The sequence below is a fragment of the Protopterus annectens genome, chromosome 11.part0 (assembly GCF_019279795.1).
Source record: "Protopterus annectens isolate FY-2018-M chromosome 11.part0, PAN1.0, whole genome shotgun sequence".
Lineage (NCBI taxonomy): Eukaryota > Metazoa > Chordata > Ceratodontiformes > Protopteridae > Protopterus > Protopterus annectens.
Window position 1 is genome coordinate 540,201,887 of NC_056745.1, and position 24,901 is coordinate 540,226,787.

Genomic DNA, 24,901 nt, shown 5'->3' on the forward strand with positions numbered 1-24,901 from the left:
AGGCAAAGAACCTGAAGAGCTAGGAGAAACCCCCACTGAAGTTAAACCTGGCCTGCCTCTCAAAGAAGCCTTGGAAACAGAAGGGGAGGCTCTAACCACCTTAGGAAGAGAGGGAAGAACAGCCACCTGAGAAGCCCCTTCAGCCTGGCCTACCTCCTGAGAGGACACATCATGTAACAGTAAAGTCTCTCCCTGAGACCCCAAAGAAACTCCTGGCAAAACCTCCGGCTCCACTGAGCCCTCTAAAGAACCGACGTCCGGGACTGCCGGTTCTTCCACTCTAGGCTTTGCTGCTTTGTCCTTGCGCTTTTTGGACGAAGCGGGCGTCGGAGCATCCGACGGCATTTTATAATTACAACGCTTCCCAAAAACTAACCTGGCACAGTCTAACCTTCTCTTAATAGTGCGTTTGTTAAATCTAGCACAAGAGCGGCATCCAACAACGTCGTGCTCAGGCCCTAAACAAGGTATACACACAAGGTACGGTAATCCCTATGAGGTATCTGTTTCCCACAAGAAATACAGTTATTCACTTTTTCTGACATCCGGTTAAATACTGAGGCAAGAAAAAAACAAAATATTCCCCAGCGGGGTACTTAGCCAACTTTGATTCGGTCTGAAACTCCGACTTCAGAAAATTTCAGAACGCCAACCTGCACTCGCAAAACTGCTTCTGCATCGGACCATGCGGCAAAAAAGACTCAGGATATGACGTCGGTCATGCGCATTAGTACCCTGACGTCCTGACGTCAGTCTAATGCGCCTTGACCGACGTCAGCCATATACTTTGGTATTCGGGCCGACTGGACAGCGGACTACCCAATGGTTAGGACTGCAGCAATGTGGAATGAAGAACATCTCTTCTTCGAAATAACTATAGTTGGAATGGATCGTAAGAAAGTCGCACTTTGCACAAAATGAACTCTGAAATACATGCGATAAGCACACACAAGCACTTTTACATATAGATGTTTCAAATTACGCCCTTGATGCAATATGAAGTCATACAGTTATGCCCAACGTAGCACTTTGCCCAAAACACATGCAGTCGCCTTGCTTTATTTTTGCTTAATTTTTGCTTAATGCGCCCTTTCCTTTTCTTATTAAATTCATTTTGCTCATTTAAGCCCTTCATGCCCAATGTACTTTTCTTGTGCTCGTTTTACTTTAAACATGTCCAACTCTGCCTTAAACAAACTCGTTCTGCTTGAAACCTACTTGTTTTTTGCTTTACTGTTAATCGTTTCATCAAATACTTTTATCTTTAACATTTTCCTTAGTTAAACTTTTTAGTACTTTCCGCTTGCCTGATAATGCAGATCAGGCCCCTGTAATGCCCCTTTATTTCCATCTTTCGAATAACTGGGATGGAGCAGTGGTGCAGCGGCAGCATTGTCACCTCACAGCATGAGGTTCTACAGTTAGATTATCGGCTGAAGTGCCTTCTCTGTGGAGGCTACATGTCCTCCCTGCAGTCATGTGCATTTTCTCTGGGTACTCTGGTTTCATCCCCATGTTACAAAAGACATGTGTCTACAGCGTTTCTCCCCGGGCCTCTGCTGAAAATTGACTCTGTTCCAAGTCAGACTTTCCTGGTAAACAAATGTTAAATAATATTTGTAGTGTTATTTCTCATTACCTTTGATTACTTCTAGTTGTGTTTGTACTCTTCTCTCGATTCTACCTTTGCTGTAGTGTTTACATCTCATGGCTCTGAATATTCTTTTCCATCCCAGTTCTGACACCATGTCGCTTTCATGTTAGGACACAAATGAGTCTTCGTCGGTTCTGTTCAAGCAGCTTTATTTTATATAAACATCACTATAGAGGCTTACTGACTAGAACTTAAATAACTTGTATAGAAACTTAACTGCGATCATGCATGCTCACACTGGCTTCTTCTACAAAATGGCACTAGGGATTGCACGTGTCTGAAAGTTATATGGGCACACAGTCTCGCATGCTTCGTAAAGATATAGCAAACACACTTTACACTCTTATCTACAGGTACTAAGTTTATTGCCATTGACATTGAACCTAGAGTTTGAACGACCAAGCAAGCTGAAATCTTGGTACTGGCAGATTAGTTTTCTGATCTGTGATCTGATAGTTTGTACTCTTGGGAGGGCAGTGAGACTATCATTGACGTTGCGTTGAAAACTGCTCCTATGAATTCTAAATTCTGAAATGATTCTAGTTGACACTTGTCATAACTTATGGTTATTCCCAGATGGGAAATCTGGAGAAACTGATTTCTTGCCCTTAACTGATGTCTGGTTGGGGCATTAACAAGCCAGTCTAGATATGGAAACACCTGTAATCACTGCAGTCTCAAGTGAGCTGCTACTACTGCCATGCATTTGGTGAACACCCTGAGGACTGTGGTGAGATCAAAGGGCAGAGCTCTGACCTCGTAGTGACTGGCTCCTAGCCAGTAGTGTAAATGCCTCCTGGACTGTCGTTTCATTTTTATGTGACAGTACAAAGCACATCCATCCGTCCTTACTCACGAAAGGGAGAATGGACTGAACTGAGACCATCTGAACCTTGGTGTTGAACTGATTTGTTCAAGTTGCCGAGTTGCAAAATTAGTCTCCAATCCCATTTTCTTTGGCACTAAGAACCTTGAGAAAGTTCCGGTTTCTATCTGGTCTGGTAGGACCCTCTCGGATGCCTCTCTTTCTAGCAGCTTTTGTATGTGGATTGCTGCTTCTTCCCTCTAACTGGGTGGAACTTCATGAATCTTTCTTGAGATTGGAGGCCGAAGGGAAAAGGGGTATTCTACGGCCTCTGGATATAATCTTCTGCACAAAAGCATCTTTTATGTTTAGCCAGACACTCTGGTGCAGGAATAATCAACCCCCGAATGCCTCCAATCTGACCTTTCAGGAGCGCTTGCCAGGTCTTGTCCAGGAAAGAATCTCTTGACCCCTGGTTTTGCGGGCCTCCTCTGCCACTGGGGGAACTCCTTCCACATGTGTCTTGGAAAGGACTATTTCCCGAACCACATCTTTCACCCACCTTGTTGATTTCTAGAAAACTACCTCTGAGGGGTCAAAAAATGTATGCCCACTGCAAACAGGGTCTTTCCATCCCTCTCACACCTAGATAGTCTGTTTCTCTGTGGGGTCGAACAAGGAAGTGCCGTCAAAGGCAGCACTGACAAAGACGAAGGGCTCCACAAAATCATACAAGTGCATCCATGCATGTCTCCTGATGGAAATACCTGAAACCATGCCCTTGAGATTCCTTCAGCTACATGCAAAACAAACCTCATGGATAAATGCACAATAGAATGTAGGGAAGCAAATGAAGTCATGCATGACTGGACATCTGCAGAAACAGATCCTGAGAGGGTATTTGAAAGTTTCCTGATCAAATCCGTCCATAACCTAGTAAAATGTGCAAAATAATTCAGGGACCTTAAGACGAAGGCGGCTGAAGCATAGACTAAGAAACTTTTCACTAAGTGTTCTCAGTGGAATACCTAAAATACCATGCTATTCAACATTCCTAAAATCTCGGTCTCTGTTTATTGCATCCTTATAAGAGTTTAAATTAAAAAAAAAAAAAATATCTTAATAAAATAGTTATGCTCTTGCCCTATTAATTTATACAAATCTTTTAACTAAAATTGCTTTTGGTTTGTCTTCAGGTCTGTGCAAACCAGAAATTCCAAATTTTACTCTAAATGTAATTGCCAATCAGACGTAAGAAACAGTTCAAAACTAAAAAATCTATCTAACCCATTTGTATTACCAATAACTAGATTTAATTCTAAAAAAAACTAACTTGTAAATTATAAAAATTTGAAACATGGCTCAAACCACATAATGCAGACAACAAAGAAGCTCCCTGCAACCCCCCCCCCCCCCCCCGGTTACAACATTCTACAATGCCTGGACAGAACGCACAAAAATAGGTGGAGGATTTGTCAGTGTATTTTCTCACCTCCTATCCATATCTCCTCCAATCAAACCTCACCCCTCGTTTCACCCAGCTGAACTCTGTCAACTGCAACCTCCAACTATAGTCGCAATCTATATATCCCCTGTAGAGAACATACCCCTCTTAGAACAAATCCTACAGTGGATCTCTGACAATATACATGACAATAATACTAGGTGATGTTATCAGTTGACTCACCCTCATTTCTAACTCTCTCACCACCAGCATAAACCTATATTGATACACCCTACTAATCTCTTCACTCACTTTTCTTCATAAACCCACAAATACCAGCTCTATCTTGGACTGGATACTTGTCTCCAAGCCTGACCTTTATCACCAGCCAAAATCCCTACCAGACGTAATCAGTGATCACTCCACCATACATGTCCAAAGATTCTCCCCCCATCTCTCTAGACCCCAAATTAGAGAATGCTGAATGCTAAATCTTTAACCCAGATACATTCAGTAATTCTCTCTCAGCTACTGACTGGTCTTTTCTCTTCCCTACCTCTAGATGAAGCTGTCCTTCAATTCAACATCTTCCTAAACATTCTTAACTCCCTTGCCCGTCCCAGAACAGTCAGTCAAATCACGGTGTTCCCTTTCTCTCTCCAACTCTACCTGGTCTCTTATCCATAGCACAGATTACACCTGGAAACTCTGGACTAAGACCAAACCTCCTACACACTACCAACAATATGGGGAACTTGGAAATTTAACCAAAAAACAAGCTGACAAAAAGAACTAGTACCTCTCACCCCAAGATAATGAACCTAGAAACCCTACAAATTTTTGGAATACTGCCAACAAAATTCTCCACCCAAGAAATCCTTCAACTCCCAATCCCAGCCCCAACAACACACCTCTAGAAACTGCACCAGTTTTCAATTCATACTTCATAGATACTATGAACAAACTTGTGCAAACTGTCTACCCAAGCAGCCCCACACTCTCTACCACCCCCGGCTGCAAAACGGTCATTTCTCATTAAAACCTATTCCAACCAGCTACATTAAAAAACGTCTCAAACTTAAACCATGTTACCCTTCAGCTGACAACCTGCCTCCTCTCTTCAGAAAAGCTGCTGCTGACTCCATAGCATATCCGTCTCCAACCTCAAACCGCTTATCGACCTACCATACTCTCTCCCATCACCACAATTCTTGGGCACTGTTTATAAACAAATCTCATCTTATCTTACTTATGAAAATCTAATTACCCACCAACGCCATCTCCTAGCTAGAGACAATGATAAAACTAGTGTCCTGCATCTTTTTAGATCTCTCCAAAGCCTTTGACAGTGCTTCTCACCCCATCCTCCTCTCCAAATTCTCTCAAATCACCCTCTCCTCAGCATCTCCTGGTTCAATAGCTACCTCACAAACTGCAATCTGTAAAACGGCTCTCCATTTTCTCTCTATCAAAAGGGGTGCCCCTCAAGGCTCTATATTAGTCCCCACTCCTTATTAACATTTTTACTAACCAACTTCAGTCCTCAAGTCTTCTGTCATACAGTACGCAGATGACTATCATTTCTATAGCTGACAGCCCCATTGACCTGCTAACCAGATACAAACATCTTTCAGCCTCACGGAAACATGGCTTACTAACATACTAAGAGAAAACTTCTTCTCTTCCTCCCAAAATCCATTTACCATCTTAAATCCTCATTCACCATCCCTTCTCTCAACACTATGATACTAGCGGAATCCCACACTAAACTGCTTGGCGTAATAGCGGACAATCCACTAAAATGTGATCTTCATGTACTTAACTGCATCAAGAAAACCCACCAAAAGCTTGGTTTACTCTATAGAAACAAAAAGGTTCCTCGCACCCAGCTCCAGGATCTTGCTAAACCAAGCTTACCTTCTTCTCAACCTCTTTTACAGCTCTCAAATTTTAACCAACTTACAGTCCTCACTACTTTCCAAACCTGAAACCACCCACAACAAAGTTGCTAGATTTGCAGCCAATCTGCCCTCAAGATTACACCACTGTCGCACTCAGCTGGCTAGAGTTTGCTAACCAACTTTTATTTACCCAAATTCTCATTATCTATACTATTTTGAATAAGCCCTCCTCTCTAACATCCTCGCTTGTCTCCCTCTATAAGCCACCTCGATCCCTCAGAAGCTCTGACCAATGTCTCTTACAAATTCATAAACCTAAAAAGTCAATTGGACAGTCTCTACACAAACCTTAGATATATTTTCCACATTCACAAATTCAAGAAAACTCTCAAAAAATACCTTAATAGCACATGGATTTAAATCTAATCATCCCACATGAACCCACCCCTTTATCACTATCCTCTCTAATCCTCCCTTTTCTACTACCATAACTCACATAACTGCTCTGTATTGTATAATTACCCTCAGAATATAACCCAATATGTTATGCAAATTGATTCAAAGGTTTTATTGTATATTTTTTTGCCATGTCTTTTCTTAAATATTGTAATGCCTCTTACTATATTGTACTATGGAGCTTTATTTACATTTGCTTAACTGTTTTATTGTATATTTTTCACGGTATTCTACTTCAATTTTTGTAAAAAATTCTTGCTTACTTGTACTGTGAAGCTTTTCTCCCCAGGACTCCACTGAAAAGGGCTTTTGCTCAGACGGACTATCCTAGTTAACAAATGTCAAATAAATACATTAACACTATAACAGAATATTAGGCTTTTGGAGATTTTTTAATAAAAAAAGCTGTCACTTGTCTGTAAAAGCTCGAGTGCTAGGCTGACCATGTTTTTTTCATTAAAAGCGCGAACGAGATTTGATATGGTTGGTGCATTGTGGGTAATGGAGAAGCTCAAGAGCTTTTTGGTTACCACGAGCTTTAGTGACAGACTAATAGGATCCAAAAGGTCAGACCTGAACCAATCAGCTGAGAACAAAATGAAAACTGACATCAGATCAAGATACAGTGGGATATCCATTTGGAAACGTTAGAAAATGGCTTCCCCTCAGAGCTACATGCAGAGGCCACAAAAAGCTGGTCAGACGTTACTACTTCGACAGTACAAAAAATGTCAGGACATTGCCCATGCACATCCAATGTATGGAATATTTTTTCCTCCTTTTTTTGAGGGTTAGAAAAAGAGTATAGTCTGGTTTAGAGAGATCTATGTAACCAGTTTAGGCATAAAGGAGGGGTTGGTCCCAAGACAGACTGTCAGGGTGGAAGGTGATAAAAGGTTCCACACACGAGGGACTGAAGCTCTGCAGTCCTCCCAGCTGAAGTAATGGCTAGCATAAAAGCGGTCTTCCAAGTCAGGAATCTAATGACTGGATTGAAAGGTGGGACGGTCAGCTTCTCCAGAAAAAAATGTAACATTCTCTCTAGGTATCAACTATTGCTTGTTCATATCTGCACCATTAATTCCAAAATAATGCAATGTAAGAGATTTTAAAAAATGTCATCTTAAAGCTTACGAGATAGCAAAAACTGCTTTAATATTTTACCTCTGTCTAATGCAAGTAAAGAGAGATTAACTGTTGTTTTTATGATATTATATACGGATATAATTTTCACGTTTTTCAACCAACACAGGCAGAGCTGCTTAGTCTCATATGAATTCTCTAAGCTAGATGAATACAATGCTGCTGACAAGTATGTGTACAACTTGAGTGGTTAATGAAATTACTGTAAATGGTTTACAAAATATTACTAACATAATAGTTACTATGTTTACTGTAACTTATAAAATTCAGTTTAAGACCTAGAACCTAAACAATACTACCACTATAAAAGTAGTTTGTGATGAAGGGTTTGCCATTTATACATCTTTCATAACCCCTAAGGTTCTACAGATATGAACATTTGTTTTTAAATGAGAGTACATAACTTGATTTTGTCAGATGGCTTAGGCTCCACCCATTGAAAGTTACAGTGCACACTTCCTGAACATCATTGGACTGAGTGACTTATGGGGTCATTTTACCTGTAAATCTTCCCAGGTGACTTGTATAGCTTCCTGCACAAAATGTGCAGTACTTTATATTGGAAAGACAAGCAGGAAGCTCAAGGATTGGGTAGATTAGCATCTTCTGGATGTTAGGAAAAGTAACATGAATGCACTGAGAAAATTTTGGATTCGCCTACTCATTCTTAAATTCAGTGTCCTAGAGCAAGGGTCTAAAGATCAGAGGGGCATTATTATGAATGAGCACCTCAATAAATGTGAGCTAAAATGGCATTTGAAACGCAATGCTATTAATTTCCCTGGCATTAATGAGGCTTGCTCTATTGTCTTTTAAAGTTGAAACATTTGGAAGTATGAATTTATAACATTTTAAATTATGTTTTGGTTAAGTTAAACCGTTAGGTGTCTTTTATGCCTTTCGCTTGCAAAAATAACTTAATGTTAAAGGTTTTTATGTAAATTCTTTTTTAATTTGTGGGATAAATCTATTGTAAACAGTGTTTGTATATTAACTGCTGTGCAAAGGGGCTGTTTTATGTATTTCATATGTTCTCCCCTTTAAATACAGAGGTTCATTATGCATGCATCTACTAGAATGTTATTCAGTGTTACCCACTACACCACAAGGGAATATTATGTTTGTATTTGGGTTTTTATTCCCTTGGTTCCAACATTTTTTTTTCGTTTTCCCTCTCTCCAGAAAGGATTGAAATCCAACGGGTGAACAGGAAATTTTCTCAGTGGTTAAACATGGAAAACCCCTCTCAGGAAATGTTTCAAGAGAAGATGGGAAAAGAGGGGCTGAATAGGCAGATAAAATTCACGCTTCAGCAATTTTAGCTTAATAGAGTAGTAAGGCCTTTTTTAAAAAGTTCAGATAAGAAGGAAAGGCTCAGAGGTATCGGAGCTTGAAAAGGGCTTTGTCCCTTTTGTCTCTACCATATAGTAAAGCTCTTCCATTTTGCAGAGTAAGATTTTCGTGTGCTAGGTCTTCCTGGCATCTTTTAGAATGTCCAGGAACTGCTTGTCGAGGGATGACCCTCTTCAGGGGATCAAAGTGTCATACAAGCTGTCAATCTGAGTGTTTAGGTTGGGATGTATGATGCCCTTGCGTGTTAAAAGGGCCACTCACCAGAGCAGCAACCATGGTTCCTTTTACCCGAAAGAGAGCATTACAGAATGTCAATATTATTTTGACCAATATGGAGCTATCTGAATGACTTCTGTCCCTTTTTCCCATATTTTCAGCAGTACCTTGGGGAGAAAGGGTATTCGAGGGAAATCATAATGGAGCAGGCATGTCCAAGGGAAGGAGTAGGCATCTGTCTTCCAGGCTGACCTTGTTTCGGTCTGTGAGCAAGATGTTTTCAAGTGAACTTTTTCTTTGGTGGCAAAAATATCTTTCTGCCACACCCCATCTCTATATATGTTGAGAAAAACTTTCTGATGCAGTTGCCACTTGTGAAGGGTTGTCAGGGTCCTGCATAGGTGACCCACCGGTTGATTTGATTCTCCTGGTATGTACTGAGGCATAAGGTACAAACTTAAGGAGTTTGCAGTTTCCCAAAATTCCATGGCTGAAAGAGAAGCAGGGTAAGAAAGGGTCATCCCCTGCTTATGTACTACATAAGTGTGGTATTGTCTGTCCTTACTAGGAGTACTACTGGTTTTCACTGGTCTTTGAAAATGATCAGATTTTTTTAGGACTGACATCAGTTCTTTTAGGTTGATGCGTTGTCTGAACTGGAGTGCCATCTGCCCAGAGTCTGTAAGTTGCTGTAGCCGCCCAGGGCTATGTCCAAGGTATCTGTGTTCAGTTTGGCCCCAAGGAATAATCCTGACGGGAAGGTCCAGGTGGGAGAGCAAGTTTGGGCCAATCAAGCAAACTCTTTCCTGAGATATGGGAGAAGTTTAGGGACTGCAAATGCTGGCACCACACTTTTCTCTGGTACCACTGTAGATTCCGCATATGTCATGAGAAAGCAACAGGCCATGTAACCCAAAGCTCTGAGGAACTCTCTGGCATTGAGGTACTTCCTGAGAAGGAGATTTTGGAAGCACTCTGGAGGAAGCAAGGCTTTCTGAAGAAGAGAGTCCAGCAAAGCCCCCAAGACAATCCTGTTTGTGGAGAAGGTCTAAGACTTATGGCTATTGATGGTGAACCCCAGTGAAGCCAGGATCTCCTGGGTGTAAAGCAGATCTACTTAGGGTTTTTCTAGATTTGTTGCTTGAATGAGGCAATCATTTAAGCAGGTACAAATATGAATGTCCTTTGACCTGCAGAAGGCTATCACTGGGGCTAGGCATTTCATGAACACACTGGTTGCAGTAGACTAGCCAAAGGGCAGAGCACAAAACTGAACGCTTCACACCTGCTCTGAAGCACAAGAACCTCCTGTGAGACTTTCCTGTAGGGGTAGGTTTCCTTTACAGCTAGGGTCACCATGTAGGCATTGGGTGAAACCATGGGCAGCAATTTTTGAAGGGTTAGCATTTTGAATTTTGGAACCTGCAAGAAACTACTGATCAGACAGGTCCAGAATAGTATTCCACATGCCCTCTTTCTGGGACAAGGAAAAGCCTCAAGTAAAATCCCTTTACTTCAAATGAGTTTGGTACTGGTTCCAGTGAACCTTGGGTGCACAGGACCTGAATTTGCTTAAAGGCCTCTGTTTTTTTTGTTGGTAGAATATCTGGAAAACCTCAACAGGCTGTTTGAACTGAAAATTGTAATCTCTTTTTAAAATAGTCAGAATCCACTGATCTCTAGTAAAGAGAAAACCTTTAAAAAAATACTATTCTGGGGGTGAGGTGGGAATAAAGGGATGGGGGAAAGGCAGTCTCATGGAAGAGTCAAGACTGCTTTCTGCTGGGTCCCTGTTCACAAGATTTGAAAGGCCTACTGGAATCTACTTACCACAGTCAGTCGCTGGTGCAGCTAACTCATTTCCCTTCAAGGTCTCATGTCTTGGTACACTGAGAGCCCAGAAAGGACCACTGGAATAATTGCGGCTGAAGAAATGTGGCTGAACCCAAAGAAAGTCCTTGACTGTTTAGATGGATTTGGCCTTATCCTCCATCTTTTTAAACACAGCGTCAGCACTGGGATCAAAAAGGTAATCTTTATCTAAACAGTATCCAACAGACTGGATTTCACATGTTCATGGTGGGACTGCTCCTACAGTCAGGCATGTCTGCTAATGTCTCCAACAAACCAAAAAAGTAAAACTGAACTCAGAAAACACCAAGGAAATCCAGTGTCTCTAGGCATGAATGGAGCCTTTAATGTAAAACTTTAAAACCACAAAAAAATACCAATACGTCACTTTTATAAAAGACCACTTCCACAAGATAAGCACTTTTGTCTTGATAAATTCAAGTCTTCCTCAGATGTTTACAAGTTTTAAAAATCCCCCTTCATTTTCCACATCAGCTCATTACTTAACCAATCAGGAGCAGTATTTTCAAACACACCCTTCACCAAGTGTTTTTCAACAAATTAACATAAGCAATAAGGACAAATGAATTTTTAAGTGCACTAAGTGAAGGGTGTGTTTGTAATACTGCTGGTCCTGTTGATACACCTGAGTTTGGGGATGGTAGACGCAGGCAAGCTGGTTGCGGCCTTTTATGTAAGGCCTTAGGCATGGACCTATGGGTGACGTCCATGCTAGGGTTGGATGCAGATGGGCAGTCAAATCCGGGAAAAGAGGCAATCCCCTGAGGAATGCCTTTGACAGTTTGAGAGTGGTCATTGGAAGCTGGATCTTGCGAAGCATCTCTGAACCCAACCCACAAGCTCGGCTTGTATGGAAACAGGCACCCAACAGCATACTGGACTACAAATGGGACTCAAAGGTCAATGCCAGTTAACGGAGGGGACTACAAAAGCTTCTTCCCTTCTTAAGACTAAATCAAGCGTAGGTTGACTAGCAGAAAAAGAACAAGCACTAACCGGTACCGGATGCTTTTCTTACACCTAGGAAGATCAACCTCGGCCCAAGTGGAAGATGACATCATTCAAGGCAGCCCTAAAAACTTGCTAAAATATGTAGCTAAAATCTCAGCCCTAAACTTGATTGTTCTACTGTTAAATTTAGCAGAGAACCAACAGGTGGGTACATCATGTTCTGGGGCTAAACAGGTTACACAAAAAGAGTGAATGTCCCAGTGTGGTATTTGCTTGCAACAGCGGAGACTGTTACTAACTTTCTACAACATTAAACATATGAAAAGCTCCCCAATGGGGTACTCAGCTTAAGATGTCTTTCTCTGGTGCAGACCAACAGACACCGACTAGCACTCTGCTTCAGGCTCTGATGGCAAGAAAGAAATAGAAGTTATGTTCTTACCATAACGTTCCATGTTAGTTGTCTTCTTCTCGCCTTCTTCTTGCTGGATGGGTTCGGAGCCGACCTCGGCTCCGACTCGGCCACTCTAAAAGCTCGAGAGTTGGTTCCACCGGCTCGAGGCTCCCCTTATATCCCACAATGCTAGGCGCGAGTTACCTCAGATCTCGTTTGTAAGCTAGGCCCAGCTTATAATAATAATAGAATAACTAGAAACAAAGTCCACCACTATAAACAAGGGAGAAGAGAAGGGCGACCTACATCCTGATCCAGGAAAATATGCACAGCAGCATATACCTAAAGTAAAGAGGTGGTAGAAAGAGAGGTCACAATCAAACTCCTCTAGGTCTGTCCGGGCCAGGGAGAAGGAGGGTGGGACGCAAGAAGGCGAGAAGACGACAACTAACATGGAACGTTATGGTAAGAACATAACTTCTATATGTTAAGTTGTCTATCTCGCCTTCATTCTTGCTGGATGGGACCACGTCCCTAGCACCTTGTCCCGGGTGGCCTAACGGAACAGACTCTTGAGAACAGTGGAACCAAAGTTAGCTCTATGCCTAGAAGCTAAATCCAACTTATAATGAGAAATGAAAGTGTGAGGAGTAGCCCAAGTAGCCGCTGCACAAATGGTGTCAATAGGCAGTCTGTCTTGGAAGGCTATAGAAGTAGCCAAAGCTCTGGTGGAATGGGCTTTAGGTTTGTTAGGCAGCTTTTGGTGTCTAATTTCATAAACAAGGGAAATCAGAGATGTTAGCCATCTAGATAATGATACCTTTGAAACTGAAAGTCCCTTTCTGCCTTCTGCATAAGAGACAAACAGCTGGTCAGATATTCTGAATTGTTTGGTTCTATCCAAATAGTACCTTAACCGACGAACATCTAGCCAATGCAATTTTTGTTCAGACCTGTTAGAATATTCTGGAAAAAACACAGGGAGGTCAATACTTTGATTCAGGTTAGACGCCGAGGCTATCTTAGGTAAAAAGGACGGGTTGGTTCGTAAAGATACCCTGTCCTTATGGAACAACAGATAAGGAGGTCGACAGCTGAGTGCATGAAGTTCTGAAACTCTTCTAGCTGAAGTAATAGCTACCAGAAAGAGTGTCTTCCATGATAGCAATTTTAAAGAACAGGAGGCTGCAGGTTCGAAAGGGGAAAGAATCAAAGAACTAAGAACTAAATTTAGGTCCCAAGGAGGAGGAGGATTTCTTATAGGAGGTCTGAGTAGAAAAACTCCCTTCAAAAAGGCTTTGTAAAGCTTGTGGGACATTATGGCAGACTCTGAAATGCCCACATGAAAGTTAGAAATAGCTGCCAATTGAACTTTAAGAATAGAAGGAGATGAACCTGCATGGAAGAGTTCAGCTAGAAAATCAAGGACCATTTGGATGGAAGCAGTGAAAGGATCTATGTCCCTTTCCTTGAGCCCAATAGGCGAAACGTTTCCACTTACTCAAATAAATCTTTCGAGTGGAAGATTTATGGGAAGCTATCAAAATATCTCGAACAGAGTGAGATATTTGAGGAAGCCTGGCTAAGGTTGGAATAGGAGGAACCAAGCAGTGAGGTTCAGAGAGGGAAGGGAGCGATGAAACTGACCCGACTGATGGATCAAAAGATCTGAACTAGGTCCAGATGCCAAGGACGCTCCAACAGAAAGTGATGTAGAAAGGGGAACCAAACTTGTCAAGGCCAGTAAGGAGCAATGAGGATCGAGGCCTTCTGAGCGATAGCTTTCTGTATCACTTGAGAGATTAGTGGGAAGGGAGGAAATGCATACAGAAGTCCCCGGGGCCAAACTTGGACTAGAGAATCTGCTGGGCTGGCCTGGTAAAGGGAATAGGGTGAAAATCTCTGCACTTGCTGTTTTGGGGAGTAGCAAAAAGGTCGCAGCAAGGCTGACCCCACTTGAGAAAAATTTCTCTCACAACAGAGTCTTTCAGAGACCACTCGTGAGGCATGAGGATAGCTCTGCTTAACTTGTCCGCAATTTGATTGGACTTCCCGGGGATGTGCGTTGCTATCAGAAACCGCTGAGAAGAAATCGCCCATTGCCACAGTCTGAGTGCTTCTCGACACAGGGGGTAGGACCTGGTTCCGCCTTGTTTGTTGATATACCACACTACAGACATATTGTCCGTCTGGATTGCTATCGTTCCCAAGGGAAGAGAGTCTTGAAGGGCTTGCAACGCTAAAAGCACTGCTCTCATCTCTAGAACATTTATGTGCAAGTGGCATTCGTCTGGTTGCCATGTGCCCTGGACAGTTCTGCCCTGATAATGCCCCCCCACCCGATCAGGGAGGCGTCCGTTGTCAAAGTAGCAACCGGAGGGGAAGGAACAAAAGGTCTTCCCAATAAGAGCTGAGGGGAAGACATCCACCACAGAAGATGATTTCTGCATGTTTGCGTCATCATTGAATTGAAAATGACTGGTTCCCAGCCTGAAGCGAAGGAATCTTCTGGAGCGTCTGTTCATTTTTATGCGATAGTACGCATCCTGAAGATCTAGAGCACATCCAGCTTTTCTTTCCCAATAGAGGGAGGATGGACTGCAGCGTGACCATCCGAAATCTTGTTTTCTTGACTGACTTGTTCAAGATACTGAGATCCAAAATTGGTCTCCAGTCCCCTGTTTTCTTTGGAACTAAAAAGAACCTGGAGTAGATTCCGGATCCTTGTTGGTCTGCTGGAACTGGTTGAATTGCTCTTTTTACAAGCAGCTTTGAAATTTCTAAAGCTGCAAGATCCCTTTGAGCGGGTGGAACATCTGGAAGGGATTTTTTTGATTGGCTTGGGATGCGAACGAAGGGAATGGAATAGCCTTCGGAAATGATGGACTGTACCCACTTGTCTTGAGTCAGGGATAGCCAGGCTTCTGGGTACAGTAACAATCTTCCCCCGATTGCCTCCGAAGGTGGGCAGTCGGGCAACAACTCAGGGATGCTGAAAGGGCTTATCAGAGAAGGTTTCTCGATTGCCCTGGTTCTGCGGACCCCCCCTGCCTCTAAGGCGACGTCTATCATTGTTGTTCCCCCCTCTGCCTCTGGCGGGGAACCGACTGTGCGTCAGGCGAAGTCCCTTGAGATTGTTTGCGGAACCACATTTTCCCACTTTTCTGGCCTTTGGGGTAAGGCCTAGAAGGAGTAGAAAAACTGACTCCGACGGCAGAGAGAGTCTTGCCATCAGTCTCGCACCTAGTCAAGGTTTCTTTCACTTGAGGACCAAAAAGAGATGATCCATCAAACGGGGAATTAGTGAATGACGTTTTAAAGGGGTCCGCAAAATTGCATAGCCGCATCCAGGCATGCCTGCGTAAGGCCACACCTGTCCCTGCGGCCCTGCTCACTCCATCAGCCACATAAGAAAGGAGGCGCATGGAGGAGTTAGCTATGGAGTTCAGGGTAGCCAGCTGAGTGTTCATCTTGTCTTGAAAACCCGCAGCTGTAGGATCCTTCAACATATCACTCGCTTCTTTGATCAAGTCTCTTTGAAGACGAGTAAAATGGCATAGGTAGTTCAGCGAACGCATAGCAAAGGTCGCTGACGAGAACATCCGCATCCCGTACCTGTCCATAGACCTAGATTCTTTGTTAGGGGGATGAACAGGCACTGAAGGATCAGCTAGTTCCTTCTTGGTGGCAGCAGCTACCACCATAGCATCCACAGAAACACCTTTTGTGAGAAATTGTTTGTCAGTTGGTGCTGTTATAAATTTGGAAGGTCTCCTGGGGGTAGGGTCCACTGAATCAGTAGCCGTCCAGGCCTTCTTTGCAACCACCTGCATGAGGGGATCAAAGGGGGACACCCAGGAGGTGGAAGGCGAGCCAAACGCCTCAAGATACACAGATTCATCCTCCGAAGGGTTAAGGGCTGGCCAATTTCCCCTCTGTTTCAGGATCTCTAGAATGTCTGCGAAAGAGACATCTTCAGGCGGGAGCGTGGGAACCCTCGAATCCTCTAAATCTGTGTCAGAGGTGACAGACTCAGGTGAGTCTATGTGCTTCCTCTTACACTTTCTCTTCCTAGGGGGCTCCCCTGCCAATTCAGGGGAGGCCTCGGAAGAGGATGAGATCCCCCACAGGGGATTCTTGAAGAGCTGGCTCTCTGCGGTCTGGGATGAGGGAGTGAGTCGACATAACCAAAGGCACCGAAGAGGGAGGGGCGGTCGGAGCCGACTGTGGAGTCGAACAAGGTTCCAACACACTCCGCATGACCTCGAACGCACCCCTGTCTGGGAGAGCCAGAGGTCCCCGCTCCAAGAAGCTGAGAAACTCCCTCGGCACCGACAGAGATGGCTCCGAGGCCGATGTCGGAGCCGAGCTCACCAGCGCCGAAGCGCCGAGAGGGAGGGGGGGGGTCGGACAAGGGTCCGATGCCACTCACCCCCTCGGAGCCGACGAGGAAGCCGCGCCAAGATTCTTCAAAGAAGAAATCGGAGCCAGCGGTGCCGAAGACAATTGTATCGGCTCCGACGCTACCACAGTCTCGGTCCCGAGACGCCCCGGCTCCGAGCTCAAAGGAGTCGGGAGGAGGAATATTTATAGGAACAAGTTGAGGCATCGACTGATGAGTCGGACTCTGGAGCATTTGGGCCAGTGCCTCGGACTTTAAAAGTCGACTCACTACCCTCTGGAGGTCGTGATCTGAGAGCCTCGATGACCTGGAGGAGTGAGATCTGTGGCTCCGTTCAGACAGCAGGGGAGACGCTGGAGCCGAATGAACGGAGCCAAGGGAAGGTGACCTCTATCTCTTTCTAGATGTCGGCTCCGATGGTCTGATCGGAGCCGACCCAGGAATCTCTAATGCCTCGGCTCCGGCGGGCGAGGAACCACAGATACTGCAGTCAAAGACTCGCCGGCTCCAGCCGGAGCCGATGAAGCAGTAAACTTCAAGCCTTAGGCCTAGACTCTGAAGCTGGAGCCGAGGTCTTGGAAGCCTTAGAATGTTTCCCCGATGTCACAGAAAGGGAACCTTCAGGCTTAATCAAACCCCTTAAAATGAGTTTGTTTTTTCTCTCCTGCAGGACTCTAGGGCTGAAGCCATGGCATACAGCACAAGAGTCCTGCAGGTGTAAAGGTCCCAGGCAATACACACAAGAAGTGTGACCGTCTGTCAGAGACATTTTCTGACAGCACGAGTCACACTTCTTGAAGCCTGAGACCTTTGTATCCTTGGACATACTCAAGGAACCGAAGTGTAATCACACACAGATTACACTGATAGGGGTCTAAAAGGAATTATTTAACTAAAGGGTAAGTTAAGTTAAAATTCCTAAGTTCTAATCAAACACATACACACCCTAATGGAAGGGAAGGAAGGGCCCGAAGGCCTAGGGAAAGAACTTATAAGTTCTTTAGAAAAAAAGGGGCTGGATAAAAAGTAGAAGGGATAAGTATCCACTACACTAAGGGGAAAGAGAAATACACTAAGCTAGCTTGAGTCTAAAGAATTTAAACTAGTCTAACTTTCACTAACCTGGAGCCGGTAGAAAACACACCTCGATCGCTGTAGCGGCAAACGAGATCTGAGGTAACTCACGCCTAGCATTGTGGGATATAAGGGGAGCCTTGAGCCGGTGGAACCAACTCTCGAGCTTTTAGAGTGGCCGAGTCGGAGCCGAGGTCGGCTCCGAACCCATCCAGCAAGAATGAAGGCGAGATAGACAACTTAACATCTGGGGATGTTCTTCATCTCACATTGCTGCAGTCCTTACAAATGGGTAGTCCGCTGTCCTCGGTCGGCCCGAATACCAAAGTATTAGGCTGACGTCGGTCAAGGCGCTTAAAGCTGACATCAGAACGTCAGGGTACAAAAGCGCATGACCGACGTCATATCCTCAGTCTTTTTTGCCGCATGGTCCGATGCAGAAGCAGCGTTGCAAGTGCCGTTCGGCGTTCTGAAATTTTTCGAGTTCGGAGTTTCAGACCGAATCCAAGTTGGCTAAGTACCCGTTAGAATATTTTGTTTTCTTGCCTCAGTGTTTTACCGGATGTCAGAAAAAGTGAATAACTGTATTTCTTGTGGGAAACAGATACCGCATAGGGATTATCATTCTTTGTGTATTCCTTGTTTGGGGCCTGAGCACGACGTTGTTGGGTGTCGCTTTTGTGCTAGGTTCAATAAGCGCACTATTAAGCAAAGGTTAGATTGTGCTAGGCTGGTCTTCGGTAAGCGGTGCAATTACAATATGCCGTTGGATTCTCCGGCGTCCGCTTCTACGAAGAAGCGCAAAGACAAAACAGTTAAACCCAGGCAAGAGGAGTCGTCCGTTCCGGACGCCGGTTCATTAGAGGCTTCAGTGGAACCGGTGGTTCCGACGGAAACTTCTCTGGAGTCTCAGGGGGAGACTTTGATTTTGCAGGATGTGGCCTCTCAGGAGGCAGGTCAGGCTGAAGGGGCTTCTCAGGTTACTGTGCTCCCCTCCCTTCCTAGGGTGGTTAGGCCCTCTCCTTCTGTTTCCAAGGCTTCTCCCAGAGGCAGGCCAGGTTTAGCTTCTGTTGGTGTCACTCCTAGTTCAGCAGGGTCTGTGCCTAAGAAGCACATGCTTAAAATGGCAGAAGATTTGATTACTCTGATTAGAGGTTCTTTGCCCCCTCCTGATAAGAGGCCTAGGGTGGAGCCAGAGTTGGGAAGTTTTGAGCAGGCTTCGGATGTTTCAGAGTCTTCAGCTGAAGACTTGCAGGAGTACTCTCCTTATTCTGATTCTGATGCAGATGATTCCACTCCTCTTGCTTCTCCTCCAGAGGATTTTTCTTTTTCAGAGACACTTCATTCTATGAGGGAACATTTTAAGTGGGAAGGTCAGGACTTCTCTGATTCTCGGAAAAGGCTTAGGGAATTTTTGCTTTTACCCCAACATAGGCCCTTGGCTATACCCCCTGTTCTGGATGTTGTGGAAGATGTGTTTGCAGAGGCTTCACTTAATCCTGATTCTCTGCCTCCTGCGCCTGTTAAACCGGATAGGTATTACAGGGTGCCTGAGGCTCATAAATATCTTTATAAGAGTCCTAGGGCGGACCCAGAAACTATTAGTCAGGGACCTAAGGGTGTCAAGGCTTCGGTTGTAAAAAATCCGGTTCCTCTAGATAAAGAGGCCAGAGCTTTGGATAGATGGGGAAAGAAGGTCTATACATCTTCTACCTTAGCTATGAGGGCTTTGAATTGCCAGTTTCATATGTTGAAATATCAAAACTTTCTTCTTTCTCAATTGAGGGCTAAGGTGGATGCTCTGGCGGAAGGCATTGAGTGTAAAGAATTACAAGATTTGGTGCATGTCTCTGAACAGGTGGGTAAGCATTCATTACAATGTGGTTTTGATGCTGTGCAGGCCTCGTCTAGGGTGGCTGCCACTGGTTCAGTTCTTCGCAGGCACGCCTGGCTGAAGGATCAGAATTTATCTGACCATGTTAAGACAAGAATTTTGGATGCTCCTTTGCAGTCTGATGTGTTGTTTGGTTCACCTGTGGAGTCAGTCTTGAAGAAAATGGAAGACAAGGCTAAGTCTATGCAGGCTGTTAAAGATTTTTTGCAAGTTCAGCCTCCGAAGTTTAGTAGGAATTGGCCTGCTAAGGGGTGGACGTATCCTTCTTATGATTCTCAGTCTAGGGGTAGATCTAGACGTGGTAGGGGCAGAGCTCAGAGTTCTTTCAGACCTAGAACAGGGAGTTCACCTGCACAATCTTCGGGTGAGGGCAGGGGCCAGTCCTTTCGTAAACAGGCCCAATGACCTACTTTTTCAGCTGCCAAATCCTTCTTGCCTGGCAGCACCTTTGGGAGGAAGGTTGGCATTCAAGGAAAATTGGATTTTGATTACCCAAGACAAATGGGTATTGGATATCATACACCAAGGTTACAAGTTTTATTTCCATACCTTGCCTCCTTTCAAAGGCATGCCGGACATTCCTCCTCAGCAAAGACTAGAGGCTCACAAAAATTTCTCTACTGCTTCAAATAGGGGCCATACAACCGGTCACTCTGCCAGAAGTGGGCCTAGGATTTTATTCTCGCCTGTTTCTAGTACCAAAGAAAGGGGACACGTGGAGACCAATTTTGGATTTATCTATCCTCAACACATATCTGGACATTCCCAAGTTCAAAATGTTGACGTTACAACAGCTTTTACCTCTCCTGGGCAAAGATCACTGGATGGTGACTCTGGATCTCAAGGAGGCTTACCTTCATGTTCCTATCAGGCTCAGTTGCAGGAAGTATCTGCGTTTTCGGGCTGGGACTTCTCATCAGTTCTCTGCATTGCCCTTTGGCTTATCTACTGCGCCCAGAGTGTTCACGAAGGTTCTGGCTCCAGTGGTAGCTTTCTTCAGGCTAAGAGGAATACAAATCTATCCTTATTTGGACGATTGCCTGATTTTGGCCCAAGGAAAGGACGAACTTCTTCAGCATTTACAGTATGTGATGGCAGTGTTAAGATGCCTGGGGTATTCTGTGAACGAAATAAAGTCCAGTCTAGTACCCTCTCAGGACATGTGCTTTCTGGGTGTGAGACTGAATACAGCATCCCAGATGGCCTTTTTGACCCCGGACAAACAAAAGAATCTTTCTCTATTTCCACCAATTGTCTCGTCAGTCCAGGCTGACTGCAAGGACAGTCCTTCAAGCCTTGGGGTTCATGGCATCTTGTATTCTGGTACTTCCCAATGCCAAACTGCATATGAGGAAGCTACAATGGTATCTCAAAAATGTATGGACACAGCACTGCCAAGATATGGACACTGTCATTCAGATAATACCTTGCATTCAAAAGGAATTTCTGTGGTGGGCTCAGGAATGTCACCTAAACAAGGGACTCTCTGTGACCCGGCAGAGGCGAGTCAGATTCTAACGACAGATGCCTCAGACAAAGCTTGGGGAGCTCATCTAAATGGAAAATGGGTACAAGACACGTGGCCTGCCAGACTTCAACATCTACATATCAACTTGAAGGAGATGTTAGCAGTCCAATTTGCATTGATAGCTTTCAAGGATTTACGTCTTCCAGGGCAGGTGTTGATTCAAACAGACAACACAACTGTCATGTGGTACATCAACAAGCAAGGGGGAACGCATTCATATCCTCTATGCAGACAAGCAATGATTTTGTGTGAGACTGCTCTCAGTTTACAGCTAAATCTACAGGCAAGGTTTCTGCCAGGAGCACAGAACTCCTTAGCAGAGGTGTTGAGCAGACAAATTGTGGATCCCCACGATTGGAAATTGGATCCTCATGTATTTCAGAAATTGACAGTGTTATGGGGAACTCCAGACATAGATCTGTTCGCTTCTCCTCTGAATTACCAGCTGCCAAAGTTTTGCACAAAAAGGTTTCATCCCACAGCTTGGAAAGTGGATGCTCTCTCATTCAATTGGAGCAATCTTCACGTGTATGCCTTTCCACCTCTGCCTCTCCTCCCAAAGGTACTCCTGAAGGTCAGACAGGACAAGCCAAACATGATTTTAATAGCTCCAGATTGGCCTCGACAGCACTGGTACCCATTACTGAGAAGTCTGGTACGGGAGCCTCCATGGCCTTTGCCTTCAATTCCTCACCTGTTGTCTCAGGAGAACAGTCATTTACTCCATGTCAAACTTCACTCTCTACATCTAACAGCCTGGCATATTCTGTTTTAAACCCTGGAGGGTCTCAACATCCACAACAAGTTTTGAATGTTATTTTGGAGGCCAGAAGGCCTAGTACAAGGAAAGTTTACGCAGATAAATGGAGGAGATTTTTATTTTGGAGTACAGCAAAGGACTTTGGTGTTTCTAAACCTAATTTAAGTGTTGCTCTACAATATCTTACTGAGTTATTGGACAAAGGTTTGTCCTTCTCTATAAAGGTTCATGCTGCAGCAATTTCTGCTCACTATGAGTGTGACCCACCATTATTTTCTCAGCCTTTGTTTAAGCAATTCCTTAGAGGGGCAAAGAATATAAGACCCCCACGTAGAGCTCCTACTCCTGCTTGGGATCTCAATTTTGTGTTGGAGAAACTCACTCTACAACCTTTTGAGCCTGCAGCAACTGCAGAGTTGAAATATTTATCATGGAAGACTGCTTTTTTGTTGGCCATTACCTCTGCGAGAAGGGTTTCTGAATTACAGGCCCTTATGGCAGTTGAGCCTTTCTTAATTTTCCACAAGGATAGGGTGTCTTTGCGTACTAACCCTTCTTTTATGCCTAAGGTGGTTTCTAGTGTGGCTTTAAACCAAACTATTCAATTGCCTACTTTTTATGCAAACCCCCAAAATAAAGGGGAGAGGATTTTGCACACTTTGGATATACACAGACAGTTGCGATATTATTTGAGCAGAACTAAAGGGTTCAGGCAGTCTCAGCAGTTGTTTGTTTCTTTTGCTTTGGGTTCTCAGGGCAAACCTGTTTCAAAACAAACTATTTCTAAGTGGATTGGTTTTTGTATTGCTTTCTGTTATTCCCATCATGGTAAGGAGATTCCAGCTGGGATTAGGCCTCATTCCACTAGGGTTACTGCCACATCTACTGCTTTTTTAAGGGGGGTGGCTACTAAAGATATTTTTGAAGCAGCTACTTGGAGTTCAGTGCATACTTTCTCTAAGCATTACCACCTTCCACTTTACTCTAAATCTAGGGCTGGATTTGCCACTGAAATTTTACAGGGCATGTTGGCAGCCCCTAATGCTTTATAGTTTTGCCATCCTCCCTTACCTCTGCTTTGGGATTCTACCCATTTGTAAGGACTGCAGCAATGTGAGATGAAGAACATAGTACAGTTTTGTACCTACCATAAATGTAGATGTTCGAAGATCCACATTGCTGCAGTCCAATTTACCCTCCCTCCTTCCCCTCTGTTGTTAGAGGTGGTGGTGTGGTTTGTGTTGTACATATTGTAAATATGGTTAGTGCAGGGGTGGTTGGTTATTTTTTGCTGTTCTTTGGCTTTGGCCTTTCTTGTTAGGGCCTTCTGACATCTGGGGCAAGAAAAGACTGAGGATATGACGTCGGTCATGCGCTTTTGTACCCTGACGTTCTGATGTCAGCTTTAAGCGCCTTGACCGACGTCAGCCTAATACTTTGGTATTCGGGCCAACCGAGGACAGCGGACTACCCATTTGTAAGGACTGCAGCAATGTCGCACTGCCTAAGAGCTTCTACATTAGGAAATATCAGTTAGGACTGCAGCAGTGAAAACAAATTATCACTGTATGTTTGATGCTATCCCAGTCTCAAATATTCACATCATACGGATTATAAACTGGAAAGGGACACAATTGGCTTCAAAATATTAAGATCGCATGGCGCTTGTCAAAAAGTACAGGAACTTCCTTAGTGCCTCGGCTAAACTTCCCCTGGTCAGTATGAATACCACCTCAGGTCTCCCCTGAAAAGAAGTCACCAATGTAAATAAAAAATAAAATAAAACTCTAGTAATTCAATGGCAGAGACCCAAGCCACCACCTGCAGGCATGATATCAGAAAAACTATCGGAACCCCTGCTGTCTAACTTACAAGTACCAATGTGTTACAGGTCAATATTTGCGGTTTGGTAAAAATGACAGCATGCGGAGATGCGTGCTCTCTCTTTGGAATACTGGACAATAATAGGCTCCAAATATTGGACAATAATAGGCTCCAAAACAGTATAGATTTATTGCACATATCTTACAATTCCAAAACAGTTATAGCATGTTTCTTTATATCTATTTCCATTCATAGCCCTCAGTGATATGTGCAATCTGTCAGCCTACACAATTATTTCAACAGTCAATTGGCAAACAAGTCATGACTTGATACAGCACAAAAGGGATGACAAAGTAAACATCACAATGGAAATGGAGAGACAAGGGAGGTTCTCATACTGCAGAGACAAGAATAGAGTAAAACATTTACTGTTATGGTGCCAAATCCATTGTTATAGAAGACAAAGCTCCGATTACAACCCACAAGACTGAAGTTTAGTACAGATGGGATAGACAGGTATACCTCTGGAGGGATTAATCTAGAACATTGCATGCTACAATTTTTCACAAAAGGGGTGACAGTGCAAGTATGGCCACGGGAGTTGGTTTACCATCACTAAGCAGGTAAAGACAACCTCAACTCATGTGCATGGGAGGGCATACAGTGGCTCCTGTGTTAACATGGATCACTTGTTCCACACCAAAGGGAGGGGTTAGGATTTAAAATGTGTACAACCTCACTGATAAGACACTGGTGAGAGCAAAAACAAACACAGAGGATGCTTGCAGCAAAGCCCCATCCCCACACTCTCGCTCTCAATGAATACGCCGGACAAAAGGAACTAATTGATCTGGCTCAATGGAGGAGGCTTGATGGCTGGCATTCATGGCTGAAAAAAAAAAACAAAGAAAACAAACAAAAAAAAAATGCAATGATGAATACTTGACATAGGTGTTTTATATTATATCACTCCTCCGCTTCCTGCATCCTCAAGTACTTATAACACCTGGGCATAATGGCAGCATATGAACACAAGTTTAGGCAAAGACTATGAACAATGTAACTTGAAGGACTGCTACAGTAAAATCTGTGCTCACAAAAGATCAGCATTCCAGTACAAAATGTTTGCTACAAGTGTGAATGGAGAAAGTGCTGTTGGGCAGATCCTCTTTTTCGTCAATGCTGCAATAGCACTTAGGCTGTGTGTTGATTCCTGGGTAAAAGCTTTTA

At 43.9% G+C, this 24,901-nt stretch overlaps 1 protein-coding gene across 2 annotated transcripts in view; it reads right to left on the minus strand.

Moving 5' to 3' along the window:
- The window catches only part of SSBP1 (single stranded DNA binding protein 1), a gene marked incomplete at its 5' end in the record, with an annotated part of 1,088,662 nt that overhangs the window by 262,261 nt on the left and 801,500 nt on the right, over positions 1-24,901 (minus strand).